Below are 13,335 nucleotides of genomic sequence, written 5' to 3' on the forward strand. Positions count from 1 at the left end.
TTAGGGTGAATTGATGTGTTATTTACTTAGCATTACATGTTGTTCTATAATGCTTATTATATTGATTGAGGAACTCACCCTTACAACCTATTTTTCAGGTAACGAGAAATGAGTTGAATAGAAGCTAACGCTTGGAGTCTATAGTAGTGTCCTATGGGTCATGCTCTGGTAGATGTAACATCGGGAGGGAACCTTTTCATTGTATTGTTGGAAATTGTTGAATTAGTTTACATGTATGGTGTTACATGTCTCATGCTGATGTTGAATTCTATTCCGCTGCGTATTATGCAACTGTTTTATTTGATAAATAAATGAGCATGACAGGATGTTTTGATAAATGTTGTGAAATGATTGTGTGACACCCTTCGGGGCATAATTACTCTGATTGATAGGTTATTATTTTAAATTAAATATTTTGGGGTATTTAGAAGGGTGTTACATTAGTGGTATCAGAGCATAGTCGGTCGTGTTGAGTCGTAGTTATTCTGTTCCCCTGTACGGGATAGGTGTTGTGTAACCCTATCAGTACTTATTTGTTTTAGTTGTTGGGTTTTCAGAATAGAGATGGCTGGAAGAGGTAGAGATGATGCTGCGATTGCTGAGGCTCTGGGTATGCTGGCTGGAGTACTTGGAGGGAATCCAAATGTTGTAGGAATGGGAGCTGCTCGTCAACTGAGTGAGTTCCAGAAGAACAATCCTCCAATGTTCAAGGGAGCATACGATCCAGATGGTGCTCAGAAGTGGTTGAAGGAGATCGAGAGGATCTTCAGAGTAACTGAGTGTGCTGATAACCAGAAGGTCAGGTTCGGTACACATATGCTGTCAGAAGAAGCTGATGATTGGTGGGTTACTACCCGCACTGAGTTGGAAGCTGCTGGGAATGCTGAGATTACTTGGGCTGTGTTCAGGGAGAGATTTCTGAGGAAGTATTTCCCAGAGGATGTCAGAGGGAAGAAAGAAATAGAATTCTTGGAATTGAAACAGGGTAACAGGACTGTTACTGAGTATGCTGCGAAGTTCACAGAGCTGTCAAAGTACTATACTCCCTATAATGAGGCTGCTGGAGAATTTTCGAAGTGTGTGAAGTTTGAGAACGGGTTGCGTCCCGAGATCAAGCAGGCGATTGGATATCAGAGGATTAGAGTGTTTTCTGATTTGGTTGACTGTTGCAGGATTTTTGAACAGGATTCCAAGGCTAGGGCAGAGAGCTATCAGCAGAGGGTTGATAGGAAGGGTAAGAATCAGATGGATCGTGGGAAACCGTATGCAGCTGGCAAAGGTTTCCAGAGGCAGAGTGGGATGAAGAGGCCTAGTGGGGGAGATTCTAGTGCTCCTGCTAAGTGTTACAGATGTGGTCGGGCTGGACATCGCGTTCATGAGTGTACCAGTGCTGAGATGAAGTGTTTCAAGTGTGGCAAAGGTGGTCATTTGGCTGCAGAGTGCCGGCTGAAGACTGTAACTTGTTTCAACTGTGGAGAGTTGGGTCATATCAGTCCCCAGTGTCCTAAGCCGAAGAAGGAGAACCAGTCGGGAGGCAAGGTTTTTGCTCTATCAGGTTCTGAGACTTCTGCAGATGATCGTTTGATCAGAGGTACGTGTTATATTAATGGCTTTCCTCTTATAGCTATTATTGACACAGGTGCTACTCATTCTTTTATATCTTTGGATTGTGCTGTGAGACTTAAGTTAGAGATATCTGAGATGCGTGGAAGTATGGTGATTGATACTCCTGCAAAGGGTTCAGTGACTACTACTTCGGTTTGTTTGAGTTTTCCTTTGAATATTTTTGATAGAGATTTTGGGATAGACCTTGTGTGTCTTCCATTAGTGCAGATTGACGTTATCTTGGGTATGAACTGGTTGGTGCTTAACCGAGTTTCTATCAACTGTTTTGATAAGACGGTGATATTTCCTGAGATTGAGGAAGGGCAGAGTCTGTTTCTATCAGCCAGGCAGGTGAATGAGGAAGTAGCAGATGGGGCAGAGTTGTTTATGCTGTTGGCAACTTTAGAGGCTAAAGATAAACTGGTGATTCGTGATCTAGCAGTGGTGTGTGACTTTCCTGATGTGTTTCCGGAAGAAGTGAATGAGTTACCGCCAGAACGTGAAGTTGAGTTCTCGATTGATTTGGTACCTGGTACTAGACCGATATCGATGGCTCCGTACCGTATGTCTGCTGTTGAGTTAGCTGAATTAAAAAGTCAGTTGGAAGATTTGTTGGATAAGAAGTTTATTCGTCCAAGTGTGTCACCGTGGGGTGCACCAGTGTTATTGGTTAAGAAGAAAGAAGGTACTATGAGGTTGTGTGTGGACTACAGGCAACTGAATAAAGTGACGATCAAGAATCGGTATCCTTTGCCGAGGATTGATGATTTGATGGATCAGTTGGTTGGTGCAAGTGTGTTCAGCAAAATAGATTTGAGATCTGGGTATCATCAGATACGTGTGAAAACTGAGGATATTCAGAAGACTGCTTTCAGAACGAGGTATGGACATTATGAGTATTCTGTAATGCCTTTTGGTGTGACTAATGCGCCTGGAGTATTCATGGAGTATATGAATAGGATTTTCCATCCGTACTTGGATCAGTTTGTGGTGGTGTTTATTGATGACATTTTGGTGTATTCGAAATCTGAAGAAGAGCATGCCGAGCATTTGAGGGTGGTTTTGGAAGTGCTACGGGAAAAGAAATTATTTGCTAAACTGTCGAAGTGTGAATTTTGGTTAGAAGAAGTGAGTTTTCTTGGTCATGTGATTTCCAAAGGTGGTGTTGCTGTTGATCCTTCTAAGATAGAAGCGGTATCTAAGTGGGAAGCTCCGAAGTCTGTTGCTGAGATTCGAAGTTTCCTTGGTTTGGCCGGTTATTATAGGAAGTTCATTGAAGGATTTTCTAAGTTGGCGTTACCGTTAACGATGTTGACTAGAAAGGGGCAAGAGTTTGTTTGGGACTCAAAATGTGAAGAAGGTTTCCAAGAGTTAAAGAGAAGGTTGACTACTGCTCCTATTTTGATATTACCAAGTTCGTCGGAATTATTTGAGGTTTATTGTGATGCTTCACTGTTGGGTTTAGGTGGTGTGTTGATGCAGAATAAGCAGGTTATAGCTTATGCTTCGAGACAGCTGAGGGTTCATGAGAGGAACTATCCTACACATGATTTAGAGTTGGCAGCTGTGGTATTTGTTCTGAAGTTATGGAGGCATTACTTGTATGGGTCAAGATTTGAAGTTTTCAGTGACCATAAGAGTTTAAAGTATTTGTTTGATCAGAAAGAGCTGAATATGAGACAGAGGAGATGGTTAGAGTTTCTGAAGGATTATGATTTTGGGTTGAATTACCATCCGGGTAAAGCAAATGTAGTGGCTGATGCATTGAGTAGGAAATCATTGCATATGTCTATGTTAATGGTTAAGGAATTGGATTTAATTGAGCAGTTTAGAGACTTGAGTTTGGTGTGTGAGAGTACTCACAATAGTGTTAAATTGGGAATGTTGAAGCTAACGAGTGGTATTCTGGATGAGATCAGAGAGGGTCAGAAATCTGATATGCTTTTGGTTGATAAGTTGACTTTAGTGAATCAAGGCCAAGGTGGTGAATTCAGAGTTGATGAGAATGGTGTTTTGAAATTTGGTAGTCGGGTGTGTATTCCGAATGTTATTGAGCTTAAGAAGAGTATTCTTGAGGAGGGACATCGTAGTGGCTTGAGTATTCATCCTGGAGCTACGAAGATGTATCATGATTTGAAAAAGTTATTTTGGTGGCCGGGAATGAAGAAAGAAATTGCGAGTTTTGTTTATTCCTGTTTGACTTGTCAGAAGTCGAAGATTGAGCATCAGAAGCCGTCTGGGCTAATGCAACCGTTGGCTATTCCAGAGTGGAAGTGGGATAGTATCAGTATGGATTTTGTTTCTGGGTTACCGAGGACAAGTAAGAATTTCGAAGCTATTTGGGTGATTGTTGATAGGTTGACGAAGTCGGCTCATTTCATTCCGATCAGAATGGATTATCCGTTAGAGAGATTAGCAGAGTTGTATATTGAGAAGATTGTAAGTTTGCATGGTATTCCGTCTAGTATTGTTTCGGACAGAGATCCTAGATTTACATCGAAGTTCTGGGAAGGTTTGCAGAAGGCTTTAGGAACTAAACTGAGATTGAGTTCTGCATATCATCCGCAGACTGATGGTCAGACTGAGAGGACTATTCAGTCACTAGAGGATCTTTTGAGAGCTTGTGTTTTGGAAAAAGGAGGTGCTTGGGATTGTTATTTGCCTTTGATTGAGTTTACCTACAACAATAGTTTTCATTCGAGCATTGGTATGGCACCGTTTGAAGCTTTGTATGGTAGGAGATGTCGGACACCTTTATGTTGGTATGAGTCCGGTGAGAGTGCTGTGGTTGGACCGGAGATTGTTCAACAAACTACGGAAAAGATTAAGATGATTCAGGAAAAGATGAGAATTGCTCAGAGTCGTCAGAAGAGTTATCATGATAAGAGGAGGAAGTCACTTGAGTTCCAAGAGGGAGATCATGTGTTTCTTCGTGTTACTCCGATAACTGGTGTTGGTCGAGCCTTGAAGTCGAAGAAGTTGACACCTCGATTTATTGGTCCTTATCAGATTTTGGAGAGGATAGGAGAAGTAGCCTATCGTATCGCCTTACCGCCGTCGCTTGCGAATTTGCATGAAGTTTTTCATGTGTCTCAGTTGAGGAGGTACATTCAAGATCCGTCACATGTTGTCCAAGTAGATGATGTACAGGTGAGAGATAACCTGACTGTTGAAACATCACCTATGAGGATCGAGGATCGAGAGTTGAAGCAGTTGCGGGGTAAAGAGATTGCCTTAGTGAAGGTAGCTTGGGGAGGACCAGCAGGTGGCAACGTGACTTGGGAACTGGAGAGTAAGATGAAGGAGTCTTATCCAGAGTTGTTCGCTTGAGGTATGTTTTCGAGGACGAAAACTCTTTTAGTGGGGGAGAGTTGTAACACCCCGATAATAATAAAATAATTATTTAAATTGAGTTAATAATGTAATTATTAATTTAATTGAATAATTAGAAATTTTATTATTATTATTTTTGGATTATTATTATTGGAAAATATATATATATGTTGGAATAAGGAAAAGTTCTCATTTTGGAAGAAAAACATTCACGTGAAACAGAGAAACATCGTGAAAAGGGAAAAGGGCAGAGAAGAGGAGCTGAAGAGCAAAGGTTGGAGAACGAAAGCTTGAAGCTCAAAGATTTTGCCGGATTGTTAAGGTAAGGGGGGTTTATCGTTGATTAACGGGTATTATGGGATCATATGTAATAGGTAGTGATAACCTTGAATTGACCCTAATTGGGATTTGATGAGTGTTGAATATTTGTATGAATAAGTTGTGTAAAAACTGTAATTGAACCCGTAAATGAGTGTGTCGTAATTTACTGGACGTAGAGCTTTTTACGGAATTGGATTCGGAGGTCCGGAAGTCCTCCAACGGCGGAAAATGCGGAGAATTCTGCATTCTGCCTTTGAGTTAGCGCAGGAACAGCTTCTGTCTTGCGTTAACCGGTTAACCCAGGGTGTTAACCGGTTAACACTGTGTTGAATTGTGAAAATGTGCTGTTTTGTCTGCGTTAACCGGTTAACCCAGGGTGTTAACCGGTTAACACTGTTGTAATTTCTGATATTTGGCTGTTTGTGCTGCGTTAACCGGTTAACCCAGGGCGTTAACCGGTTAACACTGTTAAGTTTTGAGACAGGAGGCGTGTTGTGCTGCGTTAACCGGTTAACCCAGGGCGTTAACCGGTTAACGCTGTAGCAGAATGGAAAAATTGTTGTTTTAATTGTTGTGTACCTAATTGAGGGTTGGCCTATGTTGCCTATGGTGTAATAGGGATAAATTCCCGCTGTTTTGAGCAGTATGTGCAATATTGAAATGTACTAATATTGTGGTTGTTGTTTGGCATAATCTGACATGCTTATGTGATGAAATATTGCTGATGTATAATGATGTATATGATGCGGTGAATGTATATATTATGCATGATGTTGTGAATGTATGCAGTTGTGAATAGACTATTCGATGGCGTAGAGTGCGAGCATGTGTCTGTTCTTGAGTTGTTGTTGATGTTGTATTGCTAGGTGATTAGCATGCGTAGTTTAGCCTTTGGGGCTGTAGCTGATTCCCATGGTGAGGAATTAGTGAGTTGTGAATTGTTGTTGATGTTTGCATACTAGATGATTAGTGTGCATAGTCTAGCCTTTGGGGCTGTAGCTAATTCCCATGGTGAGGAATTAGTGAGTGAGGCATTAGATCTCAATGAGTGGGACTAGTGAGCTTAGTAGCCGTATCTGGATTTGATCGGTGAGCTTGAACTATATGTTCGAGAAGAGTCGGTACCGCATTTCATGGAGTCTCATTGCATAATGAATGCATGGCATAGCCGGTGGGGCTGTAGCTAATTCCCATTGTGAGGAATTAGTGAGTAAATCGTTGTGTTGTGTTGTTGGTGTTGAATATGGTTTGAGGATTATACATATGATATATATTATTGTTGAATATGATGTTTGGACGGATATTGCCGTTGCTGAATGCGTAGTCTGGTTAGGGTGAATTGATGTGTTATTTACTTAGCATTACATGTTGTTCTATAATGCTTATTATATTGATTGAGGAACTCACCCTTACAACCTATTTTTCAGGTAACGAGAAATGAGTTGAATAGAAGCTAACGCTTGGAGTCTATAGTAGTGTCCTATGGGTCATGCTCTGGTAGATGTAACATCGGGAGGGAACCTTTTCATTGTATTGTTGGAAATTGTTGAATTAGTTTACATGTATGGTGTTACATGTCTCATGCTGATGTTGAATTCTATTCCGCTGCGTATTATGCAACTGTTTTATTTGATAAATAAATGAGCATGACAGGATGTTTTGATAAATGTTGTGAAATGATTGTGTGACACCCTTCGGGGCATAATTACTCTGATTGATAGGTTATTATTTTAAATTAAATATTTTGGGGTATTTAGAAGGGTGTTACAGTCGACACACCGGTCGACTCAATTCTGGGCAGCTTGAGTGAGTCGACTCACTCACCTTTTGCATCGACTCATGCTCCTTCTTTCTTTGAACCTGGTTCCTTCGGGTCGGAACAGGTCGACTCAATTCTGGGAATTCCTGATTGAGTCGACTCACTCATGCCTTTGCATTGACTAATTGTCAATTTTCCTCTCAACCGTTTCACCCCGGGTCCGGACAGGTCGACACACCGGTCGACTCAACCCTGAGAAGCACTGTTTGAGTCGACTCATTCCCTATTTGAGTCGACTCATAGTCTATTTTGCAGGATTTTTGCTCTATAAATGTGAGAAGAGAACTTTTGGGATGAAACACGATCCTCCATCGTTGAGGCTTGCAATCCAAGGCGAGTAGACCCATGCATGTACACCGGGAAAACCGTGAGCATCCGACGACACTTCGATGTGTGGTACTTTGCATTGTGAACACATCAAACCTGCAGCAAACCAAGTGCAGAAAAATACATAAACACTTCAACTTGCACAATCATAACCAGAGCCAAAATCACATAACACAACACAACCACTGTTAACCTACAGTTGCAAGTCATGATAAGCTAATTGTATTCAATTCATCACCTACAATAACCAGTCACTTGAACATATTTCACTAAATGAACACATTAACTAACTTCCAACTCAGTGAGTTAACTACCTAAACTCACTGAGTTCATTCCAACTAACTCCAAACCTCTTTTAACTAACTCCAAGCCTAATTCCAAGCCTCATTAATCCCGGACCTAATCCCTATAAATTCTCATCTTCACCATCATTTGAGGTCCTCAACTATCCTCCACTATTCACTTCACTTTCCACTACTTCCTCACTTTTTATGAAAACATCACCTTCAACCTTTCTCACTTCATCTTCTCCATTTCTTCACCCTACACCAAAGATCAAACCACCATTGAAGCAAGCTTCACAGTGAAGATTGTTATCAATCGAGCTAAACCTCTTGCATTTAATAATCATCCCTACATTCACATGATCAACATCAACAATAACTCTTCGGTTCAGAATTTTCAGAGTTAATTCTTGAAGAGGAGGAGTTCATGGTAGAGGAAGAGGATTAACGGTTCAAAGTAGCATAATCTATGGTTTTCTCTTCATCATCTTCATCACTCCCAAATTGCAACAAATTCCAAGACAATCCTCTGTCTTGTAGGTTGGTGAATGTTCATCTTTCATTTATGCTTGTTTGCTGAATTTTTATACCACTTTGTGGCTTGTGTAGTGGAGAATCAAAACCCAAAACTTTGATGATTTGATTCTCCTCCACCTCTATTTAATTGTAGATTTTCATACTTAGGGTTCTTGACCTTATTGGCTCAATTTCCAGAATTAGTTAGTTAACGGTTAGAATGGATGAGTGATTAGGATAGAAGAGGTTGAGAGGAACAGGAAAATGATGCTTTTTCTTGGTTCCGGTCGGCTCCTCCTCCTCTGGCACGGTGGTACCGGAGCTCCGATGGTGGTTCTGTTTAACATAAAAATTGGAAGATGACGTGTAGAGATGAGGGAGTGAGTGCTGATTTTTCCACATGTCTCTTTGCAATTTCTGTTGGGCTTAGCCATTAAGCCCAGTACTCTGCTTTCTACACCCCTGTTTTGCTTGGTAGCATAGTTGCTGAATCCAACTGCATTTGGGCTTATCCTGTTAGGCCCAAAGCCCCTATTGCTGAATTATGCATTCTTTATTCAGGGCCTGCACCCCCTGGGCCCAACATGTCAATTACTTTCAATTCTAATTTTGCTTTGTGTTGGTAATTTTACTAATTATCTTGTTAACATTTTAACTATGTCTAATTAGGCTTTGGACTATAATTGTAATTAATTGGAGTGTTGTATAGTTTTCTAAATTTGTGTTCATGATTTGATACTTTTGGTAGACCATTTTACCCTTTAGGGCTAATTTTGGACATTTCACTCATAAAATCACATGCTCCCTTAGGAATAGAATTTGACTTAAAATCTTAATCCAAAAGTCTCAACATTAACATGTTCCCTTAGGGTTTCTAACATACAATTTGCAATTAACCATAACATGATCCCTTAGGATTAGTTTGAAATTCTTTCTAACCATTAGATTAGGTGCTAACCTAGTTTTCAAACCAAAACAAACCCATGATTAAATTGATCAAGAGCGATTTTGATTAATTAAATCCTTTGAACTTGTATAATCCCACAGTCCAATTTAAGTGACCAAAAGACCCTTGGTCACTTAATAAGACTTTTCTTCTAAACTGTGGAGCTCGGAGCCTCAAGTCAGATCTTCAATCAAGGCATCCTCAGTCATACCAAGCAGTGGATTATGCAAGTACATCAAAGGTGGCATCTTCAAAAGCTTGTTAATTCAAAGTTGGAATTGTGTGGCACAATCCTTAAGCAATGGAGAAGGAGTAGGATTGGAGTATTCCTACCCCCATTCTGGGTATCTTTGAGTATGGGACGTATGACCCAACGCTCATCGTATCCACCTCTATTCATAGACTTTAGCATAATTCTAACCCTACGATTGGAAAGTCTCCCTTCACAAAGCATCGTGCTACAAGCAAGGGCTACATCAACAACTCATCAATCATGAATCAAGTTGTACGACACGATCCTTAAGCAATAGAGAAGGAATGAGACTGGAGTATTCCTACCCCCATCCTGAGTATCTTTGGGTATGGGACGAATGACCCAACGCTCATCGTATTCACCTCTATTCATAGACTTTAGTGCAATTTGAATTGAACGATTGATAAGATCTTCATCCACACGAGCGACAACGGAAATTCTTCTCTCTCCGTCCATATCACCTAAATTCCGATCATGTTGATCCTCATTCAGTTCATACAAGGGTCACATACCCATTTCTCAATAGTTTCAAGTGTTGCATATCAGTTCAGACTATGACTTACTTTGTTGCTTTCCCTCAAGGTGCAGACCTTGGAAACCTTCTAGCCCATGAAGTTCAGATTCTGGCTTGATCCTTCGCCTCAAGGTGCAGACCTTGGTGACCTCTTTTAGCCCATGGAGTTCAGACTCTGGCTTTGCTTTGCCTTAAGGTACAAACCCTGGAAAACCTCTTCAGCCCATGGAGTTCAGACTCTGGCTTTATCATTCGCCTCAAGGTGCAGACCTTGGTGACCTTTTTAGCCCATGAAGTTCGGACTCTGGCTTTGGTTTGCCTTAAGGTACAAACCTTGGTGTTGGTGTAAGCCCTAGAGGACAATACTTTTGGTACTTGTATCGAATTATTTATTAATAATAAAAGGCTTTTTCTTTATTATGTTTGTTTAATAAAGTCCCTAGAATAGCTAGTCCGTTTAATGTATCAAGTGTGACTTAATCATGAGACCCCATTAAACATAAGGACAATATTCTCAAAGTCTCCGTAGTCGAGCTTTATTGTAAAGTGGGATAATATTAAAGCATTAAGACTATTATGTATATAGACTGATGATCACATCTCATGGATCATGGATAAAGAGTTATCAAGTCTTAAACATAGGTATGAATATTAAGAGTAATATTTATACTGGATTGACCCGCTATGAGAATACTATATAGAATGTTATGCAAAATGTCATAAGTCATTCTCATGGTGATAGTGGTGTATACCACCCTTCGACCTGAAACCACTATGGACCCTAGTGTAGCGGGAAAATCATGATCATCAAGCTATTGACAAGCTAGAGATCAATTAACAAGAGTCGCCACCGCGCTTTTATTGTTTCCAAAGGAAAAGGGAAAAAGTATGAACAAACCCAAAGATAAGAAGTTTTCATAAAAACTAATAAAAATCAGAGATCACGGGTAAGGGGGTTGGTTACACATAGGAAAGGTGTTAGCACCCAAAGTGTCCTAGGTACTCCTAGGGAGCCCTTTTCACACTTGTTATAAGGTTGGTATTTTGTGAAAATTTATTTGTGCAAACATGATTGAAGAGATGAGAAGAGAATATACAAGTTATTTACAATTTGTGTTTGGATGGATAAACCCATTGCCTACGTACCATCTTAAAAAAGATTAGGATCAAAACCTCGTAGTTCGGGGTAAAAATCTCAAAACAAGTTGGTGAATTGATTGGTCCCAAAAGCCTTAAGGTCTTTTGTTATCCAAGGGAGAAAACTCAACCTAAAACCACAAATCCACCATGTGAGGATAGCTTCAACATGCTAGTGAGGGGTTAACCCTATAATAAGCATGGGAGACTCATTGTCCATCACTAAGGATATAGGTGAGTATTATATCTACCTCAAGGATAACTCAAACCTAATAGCTAAAGGTTATGAAAAAGTTTTCGATTAAGAAAGTGGCCATTGAAACCACAAAAGTATTTGAATGAGTTATATTTACCAATGAAAAGTATTTACAAAATATGGTCAAAGTTGATTTAAAGGTTCAATTCAAAATAAGTGTTATGGAAAGAAAGCTTGAAAATCAAAAGCATAATGCTTAGGTTTCTAATGTTTAAAAAGAAGTGTTAAATGTTTGCACAAAAAGTTTTGGCTTGGGTTAGAGTGGAGGGAAGAAGAAGAATGGCTAAAGTCCTAATCATACAAGAGATGAAGGATAAGAAACAAGACCACAAATGGAGTTCCTCTCTTGAGATCATATTGATGATCCAAGTAGCTCCCATCCTTTGGAATATGCAAGCGAAATAAGTGTAAGCTCAAGCAATCAACATAATCAATCAAGCTCTTAGAAGATCCCCAATGGCTCTTGTATCTTTCACTTTGGATGAACATGGCAATGGTTCTTCAATTTGCCTCAAATAGGATTCCCTAGCACAAAAGCACACAACATCAAAAAGTTCCATGAAGCAAATCAAGAATGGACAAGAGTGAGTTTAGAGATTTGGTCCTTCTAATCCATCTTCAACATTAAGGTCCTTTTTTTTACTCCATTTTGCATAGGGAATGTGTCGCAACTGGTGCAAAAAAAAACAACCGGCGAAAGAAGAAACAGAAGAGTCGCCACCGTTCGTTATTTATCCCAAAGGAGGGAAAGGAAATGATCGAAGAAAACCTGAAGAGAAGGAAAAGACAAGGTCTCGCAACCAAATCTTGGGTTCGGGAGTCGATTATGCGAAGGGAAGGTATTAGCACCCCTACGCATCTGTAGTACTCTACGGGATCCACTCTTGTCGTTATAGCCTGAAGGGTGTATGTTTATCTAATGTACTATTTACTGAAATAAGGGTCAAAAGAAAATGACTCGCAAGGATGTCACATCCACTGCCTACGTATCTCATATGAATATGAGAATCAGAGTCTTCGTAGCTCGGCTACCTATGGGCTAAAGAGAAGGTGTGCTCGCTAAGACATCGCGTCTTATGCCTATGTATCTCATTTGGAATGAGAATCAGAGCAAAACGTAGTTCAGCGAACTACAAGAACAAGGGTCTCGATTGCAACTAGGGCAAGAGAAAGGGAAGGTCGCGATCGCAACGAGGGAGAGAGAAAAGAATTGCAGCAAGGGCGAAAACAAACAAAGATTAGTTGTTAGTCGTTAGTCAAACTCGGCAAGACATCGCATCTCATGCCTACATATCTCATCTGAACATGACAATCAGAGTTGTCGTAGTTCGACTAACTAGGGGTTAAGGATTGCCATCTGAACATAGACTTACAAAAGAGGACACCAGCTGTGTCAAAGGAAAGTGGGCAATGTGTTCAACGTCCTAGCAGTAGGTGTCGCAACTTGCTGAATCGAGTCTTAGGCAGTTACCTCTTTGCAATAGAACGGACTGACATGCCACAAGATCGGAGACGCACGGAAGGTCTAAAAGTGGGGAAGCTCTGCCCTAGAGTTGTCATGCAATGTGGACCTATGTGTTAGGATTTACAGAGGGGAACATCTACCTAATGTTAGCATGCAAAGAATAAGGGAATTCTACCTATGTTATCATACAAAGGGTTCTACCTAATGGGTGCTACCTAAACGGAACAAGAGTCGACGGATGGAGCAAGGAGAGGAGTCACGGATAAGGGTAGATGGGGATGCAAGAAGCAATCGACTTACAGGTAGATGGCGATGCATGAAGCAATCGGCTTACAAGAGAAATGGCGATGCATGAAGCAATCGACTTACAAAAGGATGGATGAATACGTGCTGGTTCTGTTAAGTTTTGAAAATGATTACTCGACGTTGGATCGAGCTTTTGATCTTGTTTTGAAATGATTATCGGGTGTTCTTTTTAATTCTTGTATTAACAAATGAATAAAGAATGAAAGAATAAATATTATACACTTCATGGGAGAGGGGTACATTTGTTATGAAT

Source organism: Lathyrus oleraceus, chromosome 2, assembly GCF_024323335.1.
Source record: "Lathyrus oleraceus cultivar Zhongwan6 chromosome 2, CAAS_Psat_ZW6_1.0, whole genome shotgun sequence".
In the NCBI taxonomy this organism is placed as follows: Eukaryota; Viridiplantae; Streptophyta; class Magnoliopsida; order Fabales; family Fabaceae; genus Lathyrus; species Lathyrus oleraceus.